General features: G+C 44.8%; 1 protein-coding gene across 1 annotated transcript in view; it reads right to left on the reverse strand.

Annotated features, from left to right (window-relative positions):
- Positions 1–1,222: 1,222 nt before the first annotated feature.
- LOC308191847 (uncharacterized protein) overlaps positions 1,223–26,353 on the reverse strand; it is a 54,831-nt gene continuing 29,700 nt past the window's right edge. Inside the window, exons 11-12 of the transcript XR_013948311.1 lie at positions 23,987–24,190; positions 1,223–1,412 (exon numbers count right to left, since the gene is read on the reverse strand). The gene's annotated coding sequence lies outside the window, so the exon portion shown is untranslated. The remainder of the gene's footprint in view (positions 1,413–23,986; positions 24,191–26,353) is intronic.

The raw sequence follows: 26,353 nt of genomic DNA on the forward strand, positions 1-26,353 counted from the left end.
AGAAACCTCAAACACTCTGAGAGATGGAACATTTTCCCCTCCAGTGAAGGACAGACTGACTGCTTGTGCAGGAGAGTGGAAGAAGGTTAAAAAAACCCCACACACGTACACTGCCACCACCACCCCTCCCCCAATAAATAAATAAATAAATAAACAGAAAAACCACTTTATGAACATTTCTCCTCCCCTTCTGACCCCTTCCCCTGCCACACTGGCTATCCAGTCTCTGGGGAGGTGAGGAGGCACTGAGAGAAGTCACAGCTGTTTATTTCCTCCACAACACCTACAAGGAGCCTGGACTGGCAGCTTTGGACCACCTTAGCTGAACATAGCGGATGGGACACTGCGTTAATCCAGCTGCTGAGATCATTGATGGGTTGTTCACCAGAACATCAGCCCACGGAGGAACCCCCACCTCAGTACCTGAGGCCACCCCAGAGATTTTTTCAATACCTTATGAATGAGGCTTCCTAAGCAATTTAGGTGTTTTTAGTAATTTTATCCCAAACCCTTTTTCTTCTGATATTTTGCCCAATTCATCTGGAAATGAAGCGCTGTGATTTCCCAGTCCTGGCAGTCTTCAACTTTGCCAGGCAGTTCACCATGAAAACTGCAGAGTTACACAAGGGATGTCTGAGATAACCACTAGGTGTGCAGAAATGGGCCTTGGCAGAGCTGTCAAAGAGCTCAGATCCAAACCTGCAGGGAAGGTGATACCAGTGAGAAGTAATCTCTCCATGTTTGCTCCGCCAGCTTTTCTCCAACGCATCAGCTCTCATGAGCCAAGGAAATGACCACAGCTTCATATGCACACAGAGTCTGTGTTGTAGAGAAGTGTTCATACATGCTGAACTGATTCTACATCAGCAATCACTATAAAATATTAACTGAAAAAGTGAAGAGTATATTCCTTTTATGTTTTATGCAAAGGCAACAGCTACTGAAAGCAAGAGGGATTCAGGCGAGTGCTCCACAAGATGTGACTAGAATATGTTTCTTCTGAAGTCCTCTAATCAGAAATAGTAATATATTCCTTTTTTTCCCCCCTAAGACTTGGAAATCACATTTTAGCGCCTGCCACAGGACTGTCAGGATCAGCATTTCACGAAGCAATTCAGCCTTTATCAACATTCAACAGCATTGTAACTCAGGAATAATTAATGTAATATTAACATAGAGTTATCAAGAAAGGTAAGAACGTACGCGCTCAACATCAGATGCATTTAGCATTTACTGCAATAACGTGATCAGCATGGAGTCATTTAACATAAATGTCAGCTTCAGCGGGATGTCTCAAGGCAGTCAAGAGCATCTCCGAGACGTGCCTCTCGCTGTAGGTACCACCCTCAAGCTCTCCAGAGCTCTTCAGCGTGCTCCTTCTGAGGGCCATCTTGGGAAGTTGCACCATGTCTCTGTGTCAAAACAAAAAAAAATAAAGAAACAATTTTGTAAAACCCACTTTTCTGAGGTATATAACATGTATCTACATTTCCACTCATGAACTATACTAGACAGATCATACATACAGAATATTTAGGAATGACCGTAGTCTATAGAGAGTCTATAGATCCATATTTGTGCATTTATATAAACATACTGACGTGAAAGTAGATAAAATTCAATTCATATATCCATTCTGTCAAATGGGGGAACATGCTATGGCTTTTACAGAAATTGTTTCTTGACTTAGAGTGGATATATCAGGCAGCATAATGTGTACTACTTATACAAAATTACTTACACTTTGCTATGCTGCTATATATACACCTATATTTATATATACATACACACATACGTATTAAATATATATATATATTCAGTGGAAGGTTTTGCTTCATAACAAAGAAAGAGAGATAAGCTGCTTTTCCTCGTATGTGGAAAGGATTTAGTGTCTTTTAGAATGACCAGGTTCAGCAGTTTGGGGCCTGATTCCTGCTTTTCTGTTCCCTCTGTTCCCAGGAGAACTCCTGTACAGCCAAAAGGAAAAGGAGCTTGTCTGAAGGGTTTTGCCGCTCAGAGCTGCAGTAAATGGCTAGTGGGATTTGCAAACACAGCAAGGCTGCTACCTTATGCTGATATTAGCAGGAGCAAGGTGCCCAGGCACGCTGAAAAATCCCTGCAGCTACTCAAGTCTCACTTGTAACAGCACGGTGCGTGTGACAGACTGCCTGGAGCCAGGACCCCACTGAATTTCAGTGGAGCTGGGACACCTGGATCTAGCAAAACCCTGCAGCAGTGAGCACTGGCAGTGCTGGAGATCTGGAGCTTACACCCGCCGGTTGTGTATGTGCTGCAGCCTCGTTCTTCCATTCAGCTCATTTTTCCTCTGGCTGCCACGACTGCTCCAAAACCGGGGTACAAAGAACAGGGAACGACGAACACACACATAGGAGTAAAAACCTCTGCTCAGCAAGATAAGCCCCAAAGGCCAGATTCTGCGCCATCAATCACAGAGCTGACATCAGCAGCGTGCAGTGGAAGGGGTGGCGGATCAAGCCCGACTCAGGAGACACTCCTCATGTTATCCTAACTGCCTGAAGCAGCGGTGACACCACCTACTACAGTCTCCTTGCGATCTGTAGGGCTTTAACAGCGTGTCAAACATGTCTTGAACGAACACCACGTCTGTCTTTATTTATTTAAGAGCTTTTCCCACAAATAAAACCAGAGGCTCAAAATTATGTCTAGGTACAGTTCCAACACACTGCCTTTCCCTGAGGCACCAGCAAAGAAGGCTGATTGCAGTGGAGGCACTTGTGCGTGAGAAGGTCTCCTCACTGCAGAGCAGGCGAGCCAGCCTCTGCAGCCTCAGAAAACACGCTGAAGCTGAGTCCCACCACTTTTCAGAGAGTGCCATGCTTGTTTGACTGCGTACAGACCGAGTGCTATAGAAAAATGTAAATATTTTTATGGCCTTGCTTGCTTAAAAGCCTACGAGGATGGCTGGCTAAGTGGAAAGGAATGCTGTGCACACACAGCAGAACAAATTTAATGAAAGACAGAACCCAGAGGTATTCTTTAACCCAGAGACGGAGTGCTTTGCATTGTTAAACAGCGGTTGTTTAGTACACCACAAAGAGAGCATTAAAGTCTAGATAACACAATTAATAATGAACTCTCCAACACAAAGTACTGTCCCCACCAGCATGACCTCACTCTCTTCAAGCACAGAACACAGGCTGGCTTTACAGAGCTACTCACTCGTCTCGTCTTGCGTTTGAGAAACCGGCCAAGTGCCCGCTCCACTCCGCGCTGCTGGAGGGTGGCGGTGCAGACGGAGCGAGGCTCCTCTCCAAGGTGCACAGGGGAAGGACAAGGGGCAACGAGAATGAGATGGAAGACAGGAAAATCCACTTGGACATTAGGAAAAGTGTTTTCACTCTGTGAGTGGTCAAACATCGGAGTGCAGAGCAGAGAGACAGTGGGTTCCCTCTTCTTGGAGATACACAAACATCAGCGAGGCACGGCCCTGAGCAACTTCATTCGGTTGGCCCTGTGCTCACCAGGGACTGGATGAGGTACATACAAGGACTCCTACCAGCCTCTCTTATTCTACAGTGCTTTGGTTATCCCCCCGAAGGGTACTTTTGAATGAGGTATTTGCCACTGTCTCTTTTCTTGCCTGCCTCCTGTGTCAGTGCATCAACACGGACTGGCTGTTGCAGACACCACAGCCACTGTACCGGCTGACAGAGCCTCCAGCCAAGTGACACCTCAGAAACAGCCTGTCACATTAAAGTCACATTAAAGACTGGCTTCATCGTGCCAAAGCTAAAAGTCTACAGAAGAGACCCAAATTTGGTGCTGGATCCTTCCCACCTGACCTGCATCCCATTCCAGTTAACAGCTGAGCCCTGAAGGGGGCGGGGGAAGAAATGCATGGTTTTACCTCCACGAAATCAGCCTTCCAGCTCTCCTCCCAGCCCCAGGCAGCTGCACGTGTTGGAGAGCAGCGGTTTGGTGTCAGGGTGCAGAAGAGCTCAGCAGCGCTGCTCAGAAATCACTCCTCACAGCCCGAGGTGCCCAGCTCAGTCGTGCTGACCTCCACCCACCTGGGGAGCATGAGAGTTTGAAGACCCACTTAACAACCAAAAAAAAAAACACAGAAGTCTCATAAGACAGTCAACAAAAACCCTGAGCTGAGGTCTCCAAGCTGTCACCGCTGGGTGTCTCCAGTAACCACAGGTGAGACCTCTCAGAGTCACCTCTCTCTTAACCAAGCCCCTGCCTGGTGAGAAGCACAGCCCCCAGCTGCTTGCTACCAGGACGGCAGAAAAATCGCTGCCTGTCAACAGCGCACGTCAGCAGCAAGATCACGGGCAGCCAGCATCACCATCGGCTGACAAAAAAAATCAAAGGCAGCCTGGATCTCCCTCACCCTGCTCCGTCTTTCAACACCGTGTTCAAATCAGCTCTGAGAGCAGTCATGTTCCACTTACTTCATGGCTCTGTGTCATTTCAGATGTTACCGTCTCAGCGAGGCACGGTCTCCGGCATAGGGATCTCCCGTTCAACCCACTGGGATACAGCTCTAGGGAGGCCAGGAGAAATATGCGAGGTGTAAAAACTTTTGGAAAAGAGCCTAGATGCAATACTGAAGAAGACGTAGGAGAGGTAAGCCCTGCAAAAAGCTTGGCAGCATCCTAATGCAGTTAATTTTTTTAAATACATTTATTTAATTTATTTTACGTCATCAGTGATTATGAAGCTCGAGTTTAACCTGGGGGGGGAAGGAAACAAAGACTTGTGGATGGATAAAAGCCCATCTAAAATATTAGAGCCATTGTTACAGCTAAATATTACAACCATGTTAAATTGTTTCTTCAAATACAAACGCTGCAATTATGTTAAATGCAAGGTTACTGCTTCCCATTTAACAAGCCCCTGGCCTTCTCTGCACGTTGGGATAAAAGCAAATAGACAAGGTTTAGCTGGGCCAGGCCAAAAGCACGAAATTATTGAGTCCTATGTCAGTTTAATCTAAATTGCACAGCACATGGTCTCTGACCGCTTGGGGACATCTTCCCCTTGACGCTGGGGCTCACACTGATGTCTTGCTGCCTGTTCAGCCCCCCCCTTCTTCCAATCCGTCTTATCCCTACAGTTCCCTCCTGCCTTTCCCCCTTGCTCCTCCTGCAGCCCCTGCCTGGACGCTTGCTGCCATGAGGCACCAGGGATGCTGATCCGTTCCCCTTTGTCACCACCCACAGCCTCTCTGCTCACTGACCAGGGATGTGAATTTGTCTTGCTCCTGGATGCATTTGGGGCATCTTTACTTGAGTCTGAATTAAGAGAGGTTTCAGCAGGCTGAGTGCAGCTGCAGCAGTGAGCCAGGGAGCTGTAAGGGGCCCGTGGTCCTGTTACTGCAGGACGACTGAAGAGTGTTTCCATTGGGCTTTCACGTGGCCTCGTTCCCCTTCTCCTGCTGTTTCTGGCTTCAGTTCCAGCCGCATGCGAACAATGCACCCTGTGTGCATGTTTCCCATTTGGTGCACAACCTTGTAAAACATTTTTAATATGTGATTTACAGTGGTTCTGGCTTGGCCTGAAACTGTTAGCCTCCAAAACAGAGCAAGGGTAGACTGGTAGAAAGCATTTAGAGGGAAAGACAGGAGCGGGCAGGCAGGGTGAAGGCTCTCAGGCCGCTAGCAGCCCCAGCACCCAGCACCGCAGCCTATGAGAAGCAATAAGCAAACAGATTGTTCCTCCCTCAGCCAGCGTTAGCTCCACATCATCCCTGCTTCCAGAAGTGACATCTTCTGGCAGTAAGCAACGGTGATGGCTGCTCACTTCGACATCGTAAAAAGCAGAAGCAACCAAAAGTCACCGCAGTGTCTGAGCCAGATCCACTTATGACATTTTCTTCCCCAAGTAAACTGGAAAAAAAAAAAAAGCCCTACTGGAATCATATAAGGAATGGACAAAGTGACATTATGCTGAAGCTGGAGGGGGCGTGTGTGATAATTTTATAACAGGAATGTATTTTTAAAGGGAATTTTCATGAAAAGCAACATCTAGTTTACAAGCACCAGGCAGCCCAGTTTGTCATCATTCAAAGTCCTTAAATGATCTCTCCAAACGCTCGAGTAACTACACTAGGGACAGCACCCTGTTCGAATTCCAATTTCTTATTAGACTTCAATAAAGTCTCAACTGGAAAAGATAATATAAACTTCCTGTCCTAAAAACTGCTACCACATGCCGTTAGGGCAGTAGGGGAACGAGGCAGCGCTGTACTGTGCATCTGACCAGCAGATGCAGCAGCATTCGAGTCTCCCTCACGGTGAAAGGCATTACGAAATGGAAGACTGCTCTGATTTGATTTTACATACATACATTACGAGACGATGTAATCTCCGCTTCAAGTGCTGACAAAACACACTTAATCACCTCTTTGAGGATTTTTACAGAGTTGTTGCTACAGTGTAAAGTGCAGAGAAATGTTTCGTGCAGAGAAATGTTTCAAAGCCCTCTGGAAAGCCTAGCCAGGATGCTTTCTTCACAGGTTGAAGCACACAAGACAAGCGCAGAAATCTGAAAGGCTCCCCAGACACTGCTCTGTGAAGAGTCACTGGGGGAGGTTCTTAAAATAATCCATCAACTCAAGGATCTCAGGTTTGATCCCCGTTTCAAACTGCTTTATACCACAGTTCTGTCAGATGCTTGAGGAAACCAGCACTAAACGATGCCCAAACAGCATTTAGGCAGCACCTGACAGTGCAGGTCTATGGCGCCCGTTGGGATGTGCCTGCTGGGAGCTCCCCAAGGGGACACCCATGATCATGGCCACTGTCCTGCAGCTCCCACCCAATGGCCTGTTCCCAGCTGTGCCCAGACCAGAGCAAAGCCACTGAGCCCACTCACTCTCTGCTCGAGGTTTCAAACCTCCCCCTTCCTCTCATTAAGACAGTCTAAAGATTATAATCTCCCTGTATATGAAGCCTGCACCTCTCCCCACTGCCTAGAAACGTTGCATTCCTCAGCTGCACCTATCTGCAGTGACTGAGCTGACGGAAGGCTCCTCCAGGCACTTTGGAAGGGAAAAGGGTCATCCAGCTGCTACCTGAACCCCTTGAGCTCTGAGGCTAGAAAGGATTTGGAGTGGAAACCGTGGGGCTGCCTGACTGTAACCGGGGTTGGAGTTGCATCAGACACTGCAAATGTGCTTTGGCCACTAAAGGTGAACGGAGATGCCAGAAAAAGCTTGGAGGTCTCATTTTGTCTTTTTTTTTTTTTTGGTAAAAGTTTTCCTTTAGTTCAGCCATTTCATCTGTCTATGTCAATTCACTGAAGTAGCTCCCCCCCCCCCCCAGGTCCTGGGAGCCACAAAGGGCAGCCCACGGCTTGCTAAAGAACGACATTTCTTTTGGCATATTGATTACCAATACTGCCACTGCACTGCACATGCCCAAACAGGTTTCCGAGAACAGCAGGACTCTTAAATAAAATGCTTTAGTTCAGCAGGCGTATTTTCTAGTTACACTTCAAAACAACTGTGCAAAAGTTCTTCATTATTCCCCTCCTGGTTTTCCCTTCTCCATACCCAAATGCCAGTATTGAGCTTAAGACCTCCACAAAACATCTCTCCATGCGTTTTGTTGCTCTCTTAAATGAGCTTTTCAACCATACTCTGGCAGCAGCCTCAATATTCACTGATGGCTTTACAAAAGTAGAGGAAAGAAGCTTTCTTTCTCCCATCTCCACGCAAATATTTTTGCTTAAAAGCTAGCCAACAGCCTGACCAAGAGATGATGGCACACAAAATGATGTAAATAAGTGCAGCTCATATCAACCAACTGCAAGAGCTGAGCAAGAAGAAGTGAGAGAGTGCGTGTGTGTGTACGTGCGTACGTGCACAGGCGATAATATAGTAAAAAATTTCACTGCAGAACTGAAGCCTGACACTTCCAGATGCTAGGTTACTAGAAGTGAGGTCGTTTGTGCAAACATTTTTTGCCCTCCCTGAACATTTACCTTACAGTAGAGTCTCACATTTCATAATCACATGCTACTTTTTCCATTCCAGACAATTCGGTGCTTAGCAGGGGTGGCACTAACCAAATAAAAAAAAATATTCAACATTTGATTCTCATCACTCATGGTGTTGGCTCACGCCTTAGGTACCATGCACGGTTCCAGCACTTCTCTGAATGCACAACTACTCATTTTCCATATGGTCCTCAGTGAGATGCCTACTCCTATAGATCCTGACTGCTCACAAGCTCGAATAATTGTAACTGCGCAGCTCCCTGGCGAAACAAAGTGATGGTATTTATTCTTATTTAGGAGACGAGGAAGTAGCAAGAGAGACGGCCAGACGTGCCCCCTTACACTAGCACCTAATGTTTTTTTTAGAGGCTGCCTCTTCAGAGGCAACTGCATCCAGTAGTGCTTCCTAGTGCCTGTACCTGTCCCTGCCTTGCCAGGGAGGGAAGGATCAGTGACGTCTTTGCCTGGTGACAAGGTGGCCTTTTTCTCTTGGGAGCTGATGCTGTCGATGCTCACGCACAGTCATCTTCACCTGGGCTGCACCCAGCTCTCTACCTCCCCGGGACTTTCCTGCTGATCAAATGAAGCCCCTGCGACCTCAGCATGTGGAGGAACTGGGACAACAGCAGCCTGTATGTGCCCTCCAGGCTCTGCCCGAGCTGCCTGTCATTAAGCAAAACGCTAATCCCAATCCACCACCAGTGCACCCGGCTCGATTAGCTCTGCAGCTGTCTTGCCCTGGACACTTAGAAAATGCTTGCCGCCCCCACCCCGTATTTCCTGGGAGCAGGCAGATCAGCTCTTTTGCCTTCAGACTTGACTTCAGCAGAACTGGATTGTCCTTAGGGAGCCCTGGAAGAGCTGGCTCATCTCCAACTGCTACTGAAATCAGGAGTCCCGTTGTTTTTTTTTACTCATGAATTTTGAGTCATGCCCCAACATGGCTCTACATTTTCCCTCTGCCATAGAGTCACACTTCTCCACCGAGGCTTTTTAGATAGAAGTTCAGTTAGGACAGAGCAGGCTACACTGTTCCCGAGTTGGCAGGAAACAACAGTCCCCAGACATTAACATGATGGACATGTCGACACAGAGAAACGTATGGTACCAATTAAGACAGTATCAACAATTATGCAGAACACAGTTGAGTGGATTAATTTGTTGCCTGGAGTAAAGGCTGCCAGTACGGAGCTAGCTGTCAAGAGACACACTTTCATCTTGCATGCTGCCTTGTGCCAAATACTGTGAAGCCCATGTGCACTAAGGATGATCGCCAGGTTTTCTTTTTCCACCAGCAATGTTGAGCAGGGAATCAGCAACCAATTAATGTCTCTCTCTATGTGCTGCTTCCTTTCTTCTCTGATTAAAAAAAAAAAAAAAGGAAAAAATCCCTAAATGACCATTTTTCCCATAACACTAAAATAAGAACTACAAAGTAACTGGAAAAAGATGGTGCTTTTCTTGCTCAGAAAGGTTTTCTTTTGCTGAGGGGCTTACACGATAACTCATTTGTCAAGCACACTTTTTTCTCAGTTCTCTAAGCAGAGAGAAGAGAACTGGTTAAGGCATGTGTGACTCCTTTCCAACTTGCTATTTTTACACTGACCAGAAGGATACTTACACATGCTCTCTCTCTTGCTTCCCACACATCCTTTGCCAAAGATGCAAGATTAACTCTAAAAAGTTGTGACTAAGGTCTCCTGCCTTATCAAGTACCTTCTAGAGGAGAGCTTAAAACACCTTAATTCTTGCAGGTTTGTAGGAGCAAGCAGCTGATTGTCGCAAAAATCTTCACGTTTGCCAAATGCTTCATAAGTCTACGGCTGTCAGAGTATTAAACAGTAAACACAAAACCAGGACTTGTAAATCATCATTTACTGCATTAATAAGCAGCAACATTTGAATTCCTGCTAAAGCTTTGTACCAGCTGTGCTTTGTCTCAAAATCCAATTAAAAAAAAAAAATCTGCTTATGCTTGTGCCTGCAATATGAAGAATATTGAGCTGCCCTTCACATGCTCTACTGTTGCTTACAGAGCATACAGACCCAAATCATGCTCCCGTTGCTCCATATTTAGGCTTGTTAAACAACAGCGTGCCTACCTGAGCTATAAATTACCTCGAGGCTTGGAGTAATGCCATCCTGAGTAAGGAAACTATTCATAACACTGCACTCCTTAATTCACTGCAGGCAAAGTCCCCTACCCACTAACACGGCATAAGGTGATCACAATCAGCGATGGAGAAATCCAGTTGAAACACAACATTCCCAGTAACCACGTTGTTCTGGGAGCAGCACAACCCTGAAGTCTAGTTTTCTGTATGTTTACATCCTATGTGCCTTACTCCTCCAGCCATTACACCTGCAGAATACTTGCAGTTCAGCAGTCCTCCCATCACAAAACCTTCCAGCTCCCTCCTGGTATCTTTATTCCTACTACATCTCCTTGGGCAAGGGAGCTGGAAGCTGCAGGGTCCCAAAAATGACGAGAGGAAGAGCTGCCCTTCCCTAAGGACCACACTCCTGCAGGTGTCTCCTTCTCTTGACACTGATTTTCAGAAAAAAAAAAAAAAAAAGTATCTACCAGACCATTACCCCTTGACCAATTTTGATCAAAATCGGTCAACGTTCACCAAAGCTTAAGAGGGTGAAGGATGGACAGAGAATGCAGGAGATCGGACTAACACGAATCACATCTGCATATTTATGAGCTACACATAAGCGTGGAGGGGCTTCCAATAAATTGCTCACCAGGCGCTGAGCGTTAAGTCTGTGGGTATTTGTCTGATTAGCAATATTCGCTGGTATTGCACAGATAACACAGGGCATTTAACAGGATATCGAGCCTTCACAGAGGCACTTCATGATTTCTACCAGTGTCTCAGCCACTGCGCTCAGGAATGGGAAGAAATCTTCAGTGACTTCCAACACCCTCACCAAACTATAACTCTGTGGCATCACTTGGAGACTTACTTCTGTGCCCAAGCACTTTGCCCCATCTTTCTAACTTAAGACTAAATTTTCTTCGTCTCAAGAGCCTCGTGCACAGGGTTGTTTTCTTCATTGGGCTCAGGGATTTGCACAGACCCAACATCCTCCAAACGAAAAGATAAAATCTCTACAGGCACTTCCTGGAAAGTTATTTCTGCAGCCAGTAATCCTCTGCCCGCTGCCAGGCACGCCACCTTTCTGGTAAATACCAGCCTGGCTCTATGCTGGATGCCTGACACCTCCTCTGCATGGCGAGGACACGGGCTGTACGACTCCTGCCTCCCAGCCCGTGGCCGCTGCTCCCAAGCCGCACTAAAGCGAGGCTGCTCCTTATCTGCCATTTCCAGACGCCTCTGACACAGCCTAAGGGGCAGAGGGGACTAGCAGTAATGACAAGGAGAATCAAGGAAGGTCAAAATGGGACAGAAAAAAATATATCCGTTCAGACGTGCCCAAATAGGATTTCTTTTTTAATTGAACATCTAAACATCTACATCTTTAGGAATTTTGATGAGGTTAACAAAATATGTTCCCTCTTTTTCCTCCAGCTGGAAACTGCAATAAAAATGGTTCCTCCTAAGCATCTTTTCACTATCTCCTTTTTTCCTTTTGTACCATTCTCCTTGTCTTTTACTATTTTGGAGCTTTTCCAATGTGAAATGTTTTCAAAAATGGCAAGATAATGAAAACATCCCCAAAGCAATAAAAAGAGATGAGATAAGGAAAATAACTACAAGACTTCATTTAGCCTTTTACACTTCGTAACACAAGAAAAGGAGGACACAGCAAACTTAAAATTCTGAAATATCTTCATATCACCTTGCTAAAAAAGAAGTAAAGTAGAAAGAAACAAAACAAAACTCTGAGTTTTTTTTTCTTTAGGAAGTACTTGTGAATACATGGAGATAAGCACCTTTCAAAAGGTAAGTCAGGTTTGGTGAAGCAGGAAACATTCCACTGGGAAAAAAAAACTGGAAGCCAGCTCACTGTCATGGAAGTTTAGTCATCACCATCGCATGATCAGCGATTAATAGGAAAATGAGGCCACGTTGACTGCTTCCCTGGCAATTTAGGATAGAGAGGAGCTTCAGGAGACCTCAGCTAATGGGAGAAGATAAAGGCCAGCACATGGTGTAGGAGTGAGGACAGTTATTCTGCAGCACTGGTGGAATAAGTGTGAGCTTGCGACCCTCCCACAAGGAAGAGGATGGTGGAGCCCACATGGAGAGGGCCGGGGAGCCTATGCCATTTGGGTAAGTTGGAATAAAAGGCAGCAAAACTATCTGATTCCAGCCTGCTCTCAAAGAAATGACTCGGGCATTCAAATATACTAAAATATTAAACACTGTTGAAGTATTGATGTACTTGAAAGTTAAACGTATTCTTCTCTAGGACTGGAGACTGTGAGCTCGAGAGCGATGGCAATCCTCCCACCAACCTTTAGATATCAAGGACACCCCTAGAGACGTTTCGACCTAGACTGCTCTAAAAGCTTCCTTAAGAGAGGAGACAACTAGCCAGGCCCCTCCTGGTACTCTCTTGGTGGCTACCTTCGAGATGATGCGACAGAAATCATCAGAAAAACCTCTCCAAACGTGTGTCTTCCTGGCTGTCTCAAGAAGCAAGACCAGGCTGAGTCCTGGGATCAGTTGTCTCCCGTGTCCTCTCCTCAGGGATTGCTCACATCCTCACTCTGTGCTTCCCAAGTCGAAATCTGCAACTGCAGGGCGCTCTCTAGTGTCTCTGCTCTGCCTGGGAGAAGCACAAGTACCCCAAGGCACCGACACCATTCCAGACCGTGTATAAATGCCAGGCAGAGGGATGCCCGAGGCCTGCTATAAATTAAGAAGAGTTCGCCAGTGTATCTGTTTGAGCGAAGCGTCTGGTGGCAGCCACTGCCAGACTGGCCATCAGCATTGTGCAACCCGGGTTGTGGTCTGGGGTGTACGCTCAGGGGAGAAATTCTCATGGAGGAGCTGGCTCAGAGACGGCAGCAGGGAGGGCTCAGCAGGCCTCCTCCCACCACCACAGCACCGGGGGACGAGGCAAGGGCAGAGCATGTTTCTAGCTGCTGAAGGTGAGCACAAGCCAAAACAGTGGGCACAAACTGGCACCTGCTTTGGTTTCCCCTTAAACGGCTCGTTGATCCCTTTATTACTACACTTTCTACTGCTACGGTGCCTCTTTCCTCCTGTGCTCCTCTGAGGCTGACAACTCCTGACAGAAACGCAGCACATCCCACAGCCCCATAGCCTCAGGTCCAGCTGCGTTCGCCTAAATGACAAGATCGATGTGGCAATCTGCTGCAGAACATATGAGATTCCCCTTCTCCCTCGCTCTCTCCTCTAATATACATTTCACATTAAATCAGCATCCAAAGGGAGGCTCTTCTAGCGCCTGAGAGAACGTATTTTCTTTGAGCTCGCAACGCTGTCTGGTGACAAGGGGGGGAATATGCTTGCACCATGTAATTGATTTGATGCACGCCACGTTTCGGTGGGATAAACATCCCCCCCCCCCCGACTCCTCACATCCCAGTGTCTCCAGCCTAAGCTCCTTGTTAAAGTGCGTTGGGAGCCCATCAAAGACACTGAGTAGTTTTGACGTGAAGATAAATGCTCTTATCTTCAGCTTCCGATGTTGCTTCTCTCAATAAACACTCCTGACAGCTTTCACTGTTTAAACTGCTCTTCAGCTGGGGATGGGAATACAGAGACACCGTTTAATCCACCTTTTATTTCATCAAACTTCTCTGCTGGGACTGGAAGCTGGGCTTGTCACCAAACCAGACAACTTCCACTGGGACACAGTGCCACAATTCACAGGGAACAAATTAAGGCTTCATCCAGGCAACACACTTAAGCACCTGAACAAACCTGTGGCTTAAGCTTATCTGTTGTTTTATGGGCTTAGCATGTCCCAGATGGACATGCGTGTCCAGAACCTCTCATACAACTGCAGTACACCAGCAAAACTACACATCCCAATAGTACTGTGCTGCTGAGGTACCTTCACAGGCAGGCAAACACTAAAACATAAATAACTGTCTTTCAAGAGGCCAGTGCAAGAACCAGGAAAGAAAACCTGGTCCTTCACCTTCAAATCCTCCATCTCTTTCTGCAGCGAGCTGGCCCTCAGCTCAGCTTCTCATCCCAGAACAGAGGACTGAAAAGCCTGCTTCGTGCTTTCAACCTCCCCTTGCTGAAGGACCACCTACAGATCCCAAACCCAAACACAGAGGCACAGCTCAGCTGGAGCCCAGGGAAAGCCCCAATGATTTGAACGGATCTAGGATTTCACTCTCTGCTTCCCTACATGAAGATTAAATAAATAGTCCCTGGCTCCAAAAGCACCACACATGCCTGCCTGAGCTCAATGAGATATTTACTTTAAAGATGCAGAAAAGTTGCAATCATTTCCAGCAGTATGGCAGGGGATGAGCTTTAGGGCCAAAGAGGTATCCATTTCAGGCATCATAAATCCAGTCCATGTGTCTTTAATGCAGTGGAACAGACTTTGACAGGAAAAATGAAAGAGAGATTAAAGAAAAAAAATACAAGAGAATACACTGCCAGAAGAAATAATATAAAAATGCCTTAAGTATATGAGGAGGAAAATGCCTCGAGAAAGAGCAGGTCTCAGAGCCCCAGCAAGCAGGGGGAGCAATCAAATAAGGAGGTTGCAACCAAGCCAAAGTCTTTGTAACAGTACGCACACCAGAATATGACTGGGGTTAGGACAAGGTTGAAGAAATGGCTATTCTGGGGGTAACTGCTTATGCCGAGACACTACCATGTTCCCAAATTGAGAAAAACAGCCAAGAAAAATCATGTAGCTTGCTATGAAACCCCCTCAGGCCAAATGCAGCAGCAGATTTTTGAAGTAAGTGAAATTACTCTGAATTTCTAGTAGAGGAATCCAGCTTTGATTCTGCCCAGAGCATTCTGTATGAGCCTTTGAACTGTGGCAATGAAATATTCAGCTGCACAAATCAACAAGCCTATATCCATACCCAGCTCCAATGAAGGGTCACACAGTTTTCTATAATAAACAGCATTTTCAAACAATTTATGTTTAAAATTTCAGACAGGAGATGAACTCAGTTTTATTGGCCTCAGTTGGAAAGCCACCTAGACCATCCACGCTCATATTTCAGGGGGAAGTCTTCAATTCACGTTGCCATTGCATTCATTTCGATGCAGTGACCTCCCCTCTCTACCCCGCAAAATGCTAATCACAAAACAACCCAAATTTAATCCTGTGTGTGCAGAAGACAGCACGCTTCTGGTCCCGCATGCTAACCACGAGACTGCACTGCTTTAACAAGGGTGGATAGCCTTTGGGTCCATTGCTAACATCGACCACTAGCGTCTGAGTTCATGCAGAACAGACAGAAATAGCAGTTGTAGCTGGTGACCAAAACTTACGTTCAGAGTCCAGCTGCATAAATTTAGACCTCTTACTGAGGGAGCTCAGATACACACCTAGAACAAACAAACAAACAAAAAAAAGCAGTGTGTTGTAGGAAACAGCTGTATGAAAGCACCCAAAATGTGGCTCCCACCAACCAAACTTCCCTGGCACGCACAGCAGGATCAGATTTTTTCCTCAGAACGAACAGTTTGCTCCTACTTTGGCTTGGTTTATGACAGCTATATTCTAAGGCACCTCCTGAAAGATACGTGGAAAGCAAGACACAGATGTCTTACAGATGTTTATATACACCAGTTTTGAGTTTTACAGACATCCTGATATGTCAGAGACTGTCAGTTCTCTGTGCTATTTGAGAAACTGTGTTGTTATCAATTTAATGAATCAGCTACAGAGAAGAGAACTCTTCATAATTCAGTTTTAAGGTCTGGTCCTATCACACAAATCAAAGATTGAAGATTGAATCAGAATCTTACAGGTTCCTCGCTACAATCTGCAGCAAGGACAATAAAGGAGATCAGAATTACAAGTTACAGTTATAACCAGCTCCATGCTGGAAGCTGTGCCAATGCTCATCAGCTGATTACCTGGAAAACACTATTTTTCTATGGCACTGACACTTGTGCTTCCCTTTGGAGGGTTTGTTGAGGTCAACCTGTAAGATTAAATGGGACAAGAGTACTAGTTTCCTCGTGCAACCCTTGCACATGCTTGTGTCCAGCTGCTGAAAGGAGTGATGCTCAAAGCAACCATGTATAGCAATGTTTGCACAATCAGGTGCACGAGCAATGGAGACATGCACCTTAGCAGTAGTTGCTAACCTGCCAAATTTACTAGTTTTCTCTCAAGACTGCAGGCTTTTCACCCTGTCTGTAGATACAGCAGAAACACCACGCAGAACACTATTTTTTATGGTTTCATATAAAGAAACAAAAAAAATTTGTTGAGTAATTTACGCATTAAACTGTTCAACAGCCCATTTTTATTTCCCTCTTTCTTCTTACAAGTTATAAGATCAGACATACAAATTTACCAGCTTTCTCACAGAGCAAAATTTTAAGCAAATGCTTTGTTTTGTGTTTTAAACCCCACGTTGCTCAGACTTTGTGCTTCAGGCCACTGACATAAAATTTACCAGAAATTTTCCCTGGGGCTACAAAGAGATTATCCAGCTAGAACAAAACCCTTCCAAAAAGCAAAAACGCAGCCACTGATTTTGATTCTTGACTTCTCTCCGTCAGGTTTAGGAAGCCCTGCAAAGCACAGAGGAATTATCGTTTGAAAATAGCTTGGCAATGTTGGTGTGGATGCACTGCTACTGAGTGTTTTCTGCAGCTCCACACCCAGAAGAACAGGCAGATCAAAGTGAGCAGGATTACTTGAGTTACCTACGGACTTCTTGCTGGCAACCAGTCCAAATTATTTCTGCGTGCATATCTCAGTGTGCTCTCTGCTGTCAGCATCCATTAGTACAGCTGGATCAGAACTGCGCTGGTTTTGTGCATCGACATCTTAGCATAGAGAGGGGAAGCTTGGGGTTTCATTTGACATGATCAGCTGCAGTTGTAGGGCTTGTTATCATTTACCTACATTTACCAGTGATGTGCCTTGTATCCACGGCAGGTCACAGGCATGCCTAAGAAGTGCACTAACTGCTGGTCGGCCAGCAACACAAGCTGGTAATAACAGAGCAATCCTACATGACTTCAGCCTCGGTCCATCAGAAGGAAACTACTCTGAGTACGCTGGTGCTGTACCTATGGGATTACTGAGAAAGCACAAGGATTGATGCCAGGTAAGGAGCCCCACCAGCACACTACGTCACTAATGCCGGGGCATATCACGCACAGCGCCATGCTGAGCACCACGTACTTGTGCTGTCTCAGGTATCTCTGCAAGCAAACATCGAGCTGCACTCGAATGGCATGTTTGTCCCTTTATTCCACTACTAGATTTCAATCCATTGCTGTAACCGAGATGAATAATTCTGGGAGCACAACGGAGAATTGTTTGCGATCAAGGAGTTTTCTCAAGTTGGCAATGATTTTAAGGGCCTCTATATGCTGGTAAAACCCAAGAATAACTTAAATCTCAGAAGGTGGAGGCACCCTGAAAAAACAGACCTCTTTAAAGCATCCCCAGCTGAGAGCCCCAAAGCAGCTGGATCACCAGCCATTTTCCAAATGCTGGGCCAATGTTTGCATGTACAACGGAGTATTACGATGTCCAGATAGCAGTATGTGAAATTAATCAGCCCCAAAGCCAAAACACTTAATCAGCCCAAAACCACTTAGTACTGAAGCTTGATGAAAGTTCTGAGTGAAAATTCACGTATCGTCAGCAAAGGTTTTTTGAATGACAGTTTCTCTCAAGTGTCCTGGACTAGAAAAGTGCTTACACATAGGCAAAAAGAAACGTGAGGCAAAAACCAAATGTGAGTGTGTTTGATGAAAAATTCTTCTTTAGCTAAAAGCTGCATATTGACATCTCTCTCAGTGCTGCCTCTTTTCATTGCTGCTAGACTATGCTTGACGTCGTCCTGATTTCTGATCCTGCTAAAGGCACAGTGAGACAAGTTGGGGCTCAAAGGAGCAGGATGAAGCCTTTGCTGCTACCCAGGCACTCGTGGTCATTATCCTTTCTGTAACATTCCTGTATGAAAAGCATTTCTTAGCCTAGATTCAGCAAAGCACTTAAGCACATGCTGAACGCAGTCAAATCAAGACCGGACAAGAAGCGGGCTGTCATTGCATCAGCCGTTACAAAACTCACTGCAGAAGTACATAATGAAGTCGTATGGCCTGCCCCATGTGAAAGTTCTTACCTGAAAAAAAAATAAACCACATCCTTAACCCACTTCGGCAAAGTGCTTCGTACTGTCAGGACTTCGATCAAGCTCAGGACTGAAAATATGCCTACATTACTTGTCTACTCTTAGCAAAAATAACCTAGTCCCAAGGAATTGGGGACTTTTAACCCATTGCACTGGAAACTGTAGCTGATGAGCTTTCTTCCCCAAATAATGTGACATTCTGAAGTTTAGTTTAACTTGGCGCTTTTCCTTCTCTCTTCTTTGAAATGTATAGGGCAAAAAGCTGTTCTAATATATTTGTCTAGCAGTTCACTCTTGCAAAGTAAAGAAATATTGAGAGCAAAATGGAAATAGCAGAAGGGTAAGTTATCCAGTCGATTGACTCCACCCCTCACAAGGATGAGACTTTTGGACATAACGGCTGGAATAAAGCACTGTCAGTCCAGGCTCCAAGGCTGAAATTCTCCCTCCTGGCAGTGCAGAACACACACTTGGCATGAGGCAGCTTTATGTCCTTCTGATCTGCAGCTGCCAGACCCTAGGCCCAGTCACCCATGCGAGCTGGGGCAATCTTCTGTGCCATGCCTGCTGCCAACAGACATTCCTGCAAGCAAGGGGCAGCGGGATTCAGGAATAATCTCAACACGTCGCCTTCTGCCAGGACTGGCTGCCACGGAGGGACTGCCTAGCAATTATTTTTCAGTCGCTCTTAAACTAGGGCTCCTTGAGGCAAAGCTGAATGTCAAGGTGGAGGTGCCAACAGCTCTAAGTCTGATTTGTAAACTCGAGCAGCTAACCCAGATCTGATGTTAAAAGCCCTCCACATCCGATAACCGAGACTTTAACAATAAACAATCTTTATGAGGACTGCTTAAATTCACCTCCAGGGTTCTCCAATCTCACAGCTTTGTAGAAAAATCATCTCCTTTATGCTATTACGCTCTCAGAAATCCACTTTCAGCACAGGAGCAACCACTGACTTACACTCCCCTCTGCCTCAAGTAGCTGCTTGCCTTTTTATAAACAAATTCACCTGCAGCAGCTATAAACCAGTAACAAGTCTCAGAGGGAATGTTACGTTACATATTCACGTTACACGCTGGTGTATTTTAGGAAAGAGATAGAGTTTAGAAGTTAGAGGATAATAAAATTAAGAGAAATAACCCCTCAACTACTTCTTCAAAGAAAAAGACCATTCAGACAAACTGCTGATAGACTCCAGCCTTAAAGGAATTTCCTTCCATTCTGCATTTGGCACCAAGCTCTTTCTGATTTCTGTACCCAGACATATTTTCCTTCAGGGAAAATACATTACAGTTAGAACACTGCCCGCGATTTCATAATATGTATTTATGAAGTTAATCATACCCACGTCTCTCAAGGCGTCTGTTAACCCAGGCTGGTAAATTCCTAATTATCCTTGCAGGACAGAAATATCAATCCTGAGTCGTAGTACAGTGGTTTGCCACATTTAATGTTCAAGGGAATAACATGTTCTTTAGGCATGATCAATACAGGCTGTCTGGTACTGCAGTGAGCAATTTGCAATGTACACTGAAACACCTCCAGTTTATTCATCACCTAAACCTTTTCCCCTCTCTGCCCATTAGATTTCCTCTCACGGAAATCAGGGGAGACCTACTGTGATAAACATCTGGCATAAATGGACACGGATCCATTCAGCTAGATTTGTTTTGTTTACAGACGAGCAGATGAGGCAGCACATGATACGGAAATCAAGAAGTAGCTGCAGAAAAAAAAGCAGTTTATTAGCTCCATGCCCATGCTTGGTAAGACGCAAAGTAGAAATTGAGGAAAGCGTGGCTTAGACTAGATACTAGGGCTTAATTTTCTAATGATACGGACACCAGGATAGATTTGTCCAGGCAGACCGTGTAGTCTCTGTCATTGGAGAGGTGTGGTTTGGACATGGATAGCCTGGCTTTGGGACAGGAGGATGAAGCTGCCTCTCTGGGGCCTTGCAAAATTTGCACAGAGGATTTTAGGGAAGCCACACATACACCAGGTTACAACAGACAAGACCTGGTGGATATTTGTAACTTTTTAAATGCGAAAGAGACTAAGTAAGTGCTTCCTTATGGAAACTGACTTTGTTGTCTTCCAGCTTCTGTTCAATTACTTCTGACTGACCACGGTGGCAAAGTGCATAACCTGTCACACCGTAACACAAAGCCTACAGCACGTCAGCACAGGTCTTTTCCCAACTAAACTACTGCACTTCAGTGAAATAAAGCAGAAATTCTCAGAAGAAATCAATCACAGCAGCGTCACTTCAGAGCAGACCACAGCTTTTCTCACTGAGACCTCTTGTCATTCAAACATGTACGAACACAGCCCATATTTGCCTCTTGTTGTGGATGCTGCAGTTTAAAACACCACTTCACTCACACAGTCCAGCACTCGATATATTTCTAATTAGAGCTGCTGTATCAGCATCTGGTGTTTTAAAATACTGCTGCAATAAATCCTGCAGCTATAAATTTAGTATTTCATAAAGGCAGGCAAGATCTTGTAGACAGATTCTGAGGGGGGAAAAAAAAGCTTTCAATTGAGCCCTGTAATAAAGCATTCCAGAGAGAGAGAGGTCAAGCAAGCAAGCTAGATTAGATCCTTCAGTCTGCCTCCTCCACCATGAACAGCAACAATTCAGCATGCAGAAGGGGAATTCCTTGTTTTTAAACATCTTTACAGTAAAAAACACCATTAGACTTTCTCCAGTCTTAAGCACCACTTTGCGGATTCTGGTTACGTGAGGAACCCCATCTTCACATGACAAGCAGAAATTTTTCATTTCAAAGCCAGCAGATTGGGGAGTTCAAAATGATCCTTCACGGTACAACAGCAACTGGAACCACAGCTGAGACTGAGGTACAATGGTGCATATGGCCAGTGCGTACCCACACTTAAGAAGCCCCCATTTTAAATAATTGAAAATGTAATAAAGACAGAATTAAGCGCTCTTGGGAACTTCAGAAAGTCACTATACTCTTTCTTCGGTACTGCATGATGAGAAGCTGAGTCAAGTTTTGTTTTGTTTGGAAACACAGCAAAAAGCCTAAAGCTAACAGATTATAGAACAAAAATAAACACGCAGCCAAATCCCCGTCCCAACGGAGAGACACCGTAGATTGCAGCGGTGTTGCACTAGCGTCCCCAGCAGCATAACCCACCATGTTTGAACCAGAGGTCCCGAACCAGAACTCTGCTTCTGCGGAATTTGCAGTCATTCTCACAGTCCTGTACGCTCACAGGCATCGGCCTGGACACGAATGGACAATGGAAACCCTCTGACACAGACCTGACAACAACACACAACTTTACATTTGGCAAAGCTTCAAAGCAGAGGGAGAGTTTGTTCTTGTTTGGAAGCATAAATTTAGGCAGCGGAATGCGTATCAGGGAATCCAAATAACCAGCCTCACTTTCAGGGTGCTGCTGCAGCTCCAACTTAAGTTGCACTGAAGTTTTGACACACTCAGGCATTTAGGTAACAGTCCAAATACAAATTTAGAAATTAAAAATACAAAACCCAACCCTGCGATTAGTTTCTTAACTAAACAATAGTCCTCTCTGTCTTGTGGCTGTTTTTTTTTTCCTAAATGATCAAACTACTAACGTGTGTGCTTCACACATACAGGGCTTAGGCTTGAACTAACTGCAAAGGATGGGCAAAATTTATTGCAGGGAACTACTACCACCAGCAGCAGGCATGCAGTCACCACCAAGACCTTCCTTTGCATGGGTGTATCATCACGCTGATTCACGCCACCTCAAAGGTAATTTTTTTTAAATACTGTGCCATCTTTGGATTCTGTGATAAAAAGAGAAAGCTGTTTCTGGCCCTGCCAGGGCCCATGCCCCAGGAAGCATTTTGCAGGAGTTATAAAGAGTAACAGGTAAAGCACCTGCTGTGATGCCCAGAGAACACAAACAGGCCTCCCACCTGGGGGAGCTCATATCCACAGAACAGCCTTTGGGGAAGCTTAGATCTCTACACAGAGCTCAGATTTTAAATAGCTGGGCACCTTGGTTTAGCAAAACACTAGCCTCCATTTGCTGAGAGTTCAAACACATGCAGCAAACACATCCCTCCTTCCCAAAAACAGCCTTCTGTGGGAACCAACCCATGAAAGAGGTGAAGGTGTAACTGAGGCAGAATTAATCCCCAAAAAGATCTGGAAGCAAAGGAAGAACATTGCTTTGATCATGAGCTTTGTCAGCAAAACAAAACTTGAAGGCACCCAGCCTGTTTGCAGCGTTATAGCATGGCATTCACCAGCTATTCCACGGCTATCTTTTGGAAGTAAGGGACCCCTCTGCGCTGGTCAGGACACTCAAAGAGTCCTTTAAGGGTACTTCAAGGGCCTCAGTAGAAGTGAGAATCCAGCACAAAATCCACACCTTTACTCCCAGCATATCACACAAATTTAAAGCACTTCTGAAACACAAATGGTGAAACTTGTTTAATAGTAGCAGCAGCCTTGAGAATTTCCTAGTGTGCTTGACAAAACATCGAACCAACTCAAAAAAAAAGAGCCAAAAAAAAGCCAAGGAGCTGTTCTAACTAACTGCCTAGTACAACAGGAAGAAAATCAAACTGTGGGAGCAAGTAATAGCCCCTCTTATCGTTGTTGTTGCTGTCTTTATGCTTAAGAAAAAAACAGCTAAGGTACGTTTATTGAACGGAGCGGCTGCAGCAATCCATAATGGTTGAAACAGGAGCCTCGGAGAGGTCTCATCAGCAACAACAATTGTTTACCAGACACAAATATCCTGTAGGTATTAAACGAACACCAGGGACTAGTGTACAAGCGACACAGAGAAAAGATTGTCCTGGGGTACTGCACGCCAGGAACACAGCTGTGAAATTGCTCTGGCAGACACTGTCACAGCTAATAACACGATCCTTTCAAACACACACATTAGAGTCTTCGTGGCATTTGTAATTTGTTAAAACTCCCAATCTGTCACTTCATTCTGAGAACAGGAGGAGAAAGCAAGCCTGTACTCTGTTTGCCTGCACATACCTCGACTCACCAGCACTTTTTACATTTTACAGCGTTTCAAACAAAACACTGGGCAGGTATTAATAAGGGTCAAGCAAAGAGGAGTGTGACTTTTGTTGCTTGCACGCTTAAGGCTACATAAGGGGCAGCAGCACAGGCATGCCAGGGAAAATCTCATTTGTGAGATTCCACCCCAGCAAATTCAGAAATACAGCCATTGCAATTCAGGTGCAAAGATAAACCACTGGCACCATTTAAATGAACTCTGTGTTTCTGAAATGCCAACTGTAAAAAACTGCTGATATTTAATTTCGATAGATATACTGCATCTGGTGTTTATGGCTTAGTGCTGTTGCCAGAGAGCCCCAGGAGCTTCGGTCTGGGAGCCAAGCCAGTGTCTACCAACTTAGTTGGACTACTGTGGATACACAAAGATCCAATATTCCTCTGATTTAAAGCTTTCAGGCAGATTTTCAGAGACTTTTGTTTTATTTATAGCTAGCATGTGTGGAGAGAAATAAAACGGTCATTTAATATGCTGCGCAATTATGAGCTTATTTCTTCCAGTTTCACATTTCAGTAGCTTATTTCAACACACAGAGAAATGGAAATCTGGTTATTTCTACCTTAACCTTTCATACATGGATAGACACAAAGAAACTAAGTAGCAGAATGTCTTCACATTACAAAAGGAAAATGCCAAAACCGGTTTTAATCACAAAAGCTGGACACTTACCGTATTTACACAGATGGTCATCATAACGGTTTCCGTCACGTAACAGTTAAATGTTTTTCCTTCTTCCACTCCTTATGGCCCATATTGATATCCTAATGTTACAGGAAGCTCTGACCTGTCAGTGCAGATGTTCTGGTGTTCTGATTCTTCAAGTTCTAAGATTCTCTTCTGCTTGAAAATGGAGTGGGTGCTCTCCAAACGCCCCTACAGAAAATCAGAAGAATTTTGTTTATTAAATTGACCCCCCAAGATGTGTGCCTTGGTCTAAAGAAAATTAAACAGAATTAGTAAAAACAAAGCCTATATTCCATCTTCGGGGAATATTTTAAGTATTTACGCAGACAAAAATATTAAACAAAAAAGTGCACAATTTCATTTCTCAGGGACATGTAGGATGCTTGGCCATCTGCTGAAAATGTAAGACTGCCAAATATCACAGATTCACACCTTGAGTCTGGAAATAGAGTTCACATGGCAAATCCATGCATTTCTTGTGGTGTCTGCATTCCACCAGCCTTTCCTTTACCTGCTGCTTAGTTTTACACTTCACTGACTGCTAAGCTGGATTGCTTCACAGTTTTTGAAAGAGCAGAGCCCAATTTTGCAAAGTCCCACTGACTGCCATAGAGCTGCTGGCTGGATACCTGACTGTATGCTTGATAGGTTTTCAGAATTGGGGAACATAAGAAAATCAGAGCATGTGGGAGATCAGGGCCTCTGCTCAAAGCCACTGGCAACAGGAAAGGAACAGTATTGTGCAGTTCAGGGAAAATTCTTCCCTCAATTCTGAGAAAGTAATCAAAAGGAAAATACTTAAAGGCTGAACTTTAACAGGCCACCAGTTTATACAGTGGGAAAAAAAAAAAAAAAAAAAAGACTTCCACAAGGAACTGACTTAATCAGCCATAATTTTAATTCGTATAAACCTGTTCCTTTCGTCTAATTACCTGAGAGTGTGGGATCAGTGTTCCCCTAATTTAAAGGGTGTTAATGAGATCAGGACAAACGCAACAAGTGCCTGAAACTTTGTTTTACTATCTCGTTGGTAATATTGCACAGGTTCATCATCTCACCGCTGTCTATAGCAAAGAATTTTATGGTGAGATTTGTGCAAAAGTCACCATTATAGTTGTTGAGTCTGACAGCATCTATTGGCAATTGGCAAAATAACAAATACAGATTGCATTTTTTAATGTTCAGAAACCTACCTATGAAAACCAGCATTAATGTTAATGCTTCCTGAAACATAAAAGTCATCTTTGAGCCCTTCAATTATTTACCAGGTAGTTCGCTAATTAGCAAGCATCCGCTCCCAGATTTTTATCATTGTAACTGTGGTATAACTCTACTGCCCTCACAGCTCAGAGCTTTGGCATCCACATCTAGCTAGGACACAACTGTGCGCACATCTGTGACTGCAGCTTGTGTTGCTTTACAGCCCCCAAAACAGGCTAACTAGCACAGGCATCACCGTCACTGTGCCTGTAACAGGACAGGCTTCAAAGTTACATAGCCAGGTCAAAAAAAGCTGGACAAACATTCAGACTTGTTGCTTTTACTAAATTATTTGTTTGTAGAGCTGTCCTGCCTGTGCTACCTAGGTAGCCCTGGTGCCACGCAGACCTGATAGTGCTGCTGAGCTGCTTTGTCTTTTCCATGAAATAGGGATAAGCCTCACCTGCACTTCAAGCTTTATTTTATAAAATCACTTACACAGCAGAGCCTGCTGCCTTCCCCACCTCTAAGGGGACATGCACAGCATCCCTTCAAATTCTGGGATATCTGTAATTCCTTCTCCAAATCTGCTGCCATTATTTGAAAATCACTTCCTCCTCGTCTCTTCTGAAGGCTGTCACGGCCAGTTTATTTATTTATTTATTGTGCAGATTCCTGCTGCCATACACGTGTTTGGAGAACTCTTGGAGAAGTATCTGTTGTCAATATCACATCGTTCATCAGCTCGATAGCCAAATGGATTTCTCAGAACTCATGCTTGTTTAGCTATCTTCCTCTGTAGTTCTCCCAGTGGGATAGAAAGAAATTAAATTTAAACTAGGCTTTAAATTATTTAGTCAGAGATAATTGAGTTTGGAAAGTCATACTAGAGAACGATCACCCAGGGAAGTAGCTAAATACAATTTGGGGAAAGGAGAGAGGAGACGGGGAAAGGATTTAGGAGATGGAATGGGAGTTGACGTGTCATATTATGTTCAGTAAAACCACAATTGTTACCAATCCTTGTAGTAAAGGGCACAAGCTGTTCTTTCATTCTGGTCATGAGGAAAATAACTTCCTGCGCACATCCTTTCTCCTCAGACAGAATCAGGCCCTAAGGGAAGCCGAAAAACCTGGTGAACAGACTACCTC

This window comes from Anser brachyrhynchus (assembly GCF_964034855.1).
Source record: "Anser brachyrhynchus genome assembly, chromosome: 3".
Classification (NCBI taxonomy): Eukaryota; Metazoa; Chordata; class Aves; order Anseriformes; family Anatidae; genus Anser; species Anser brachyrhynchus.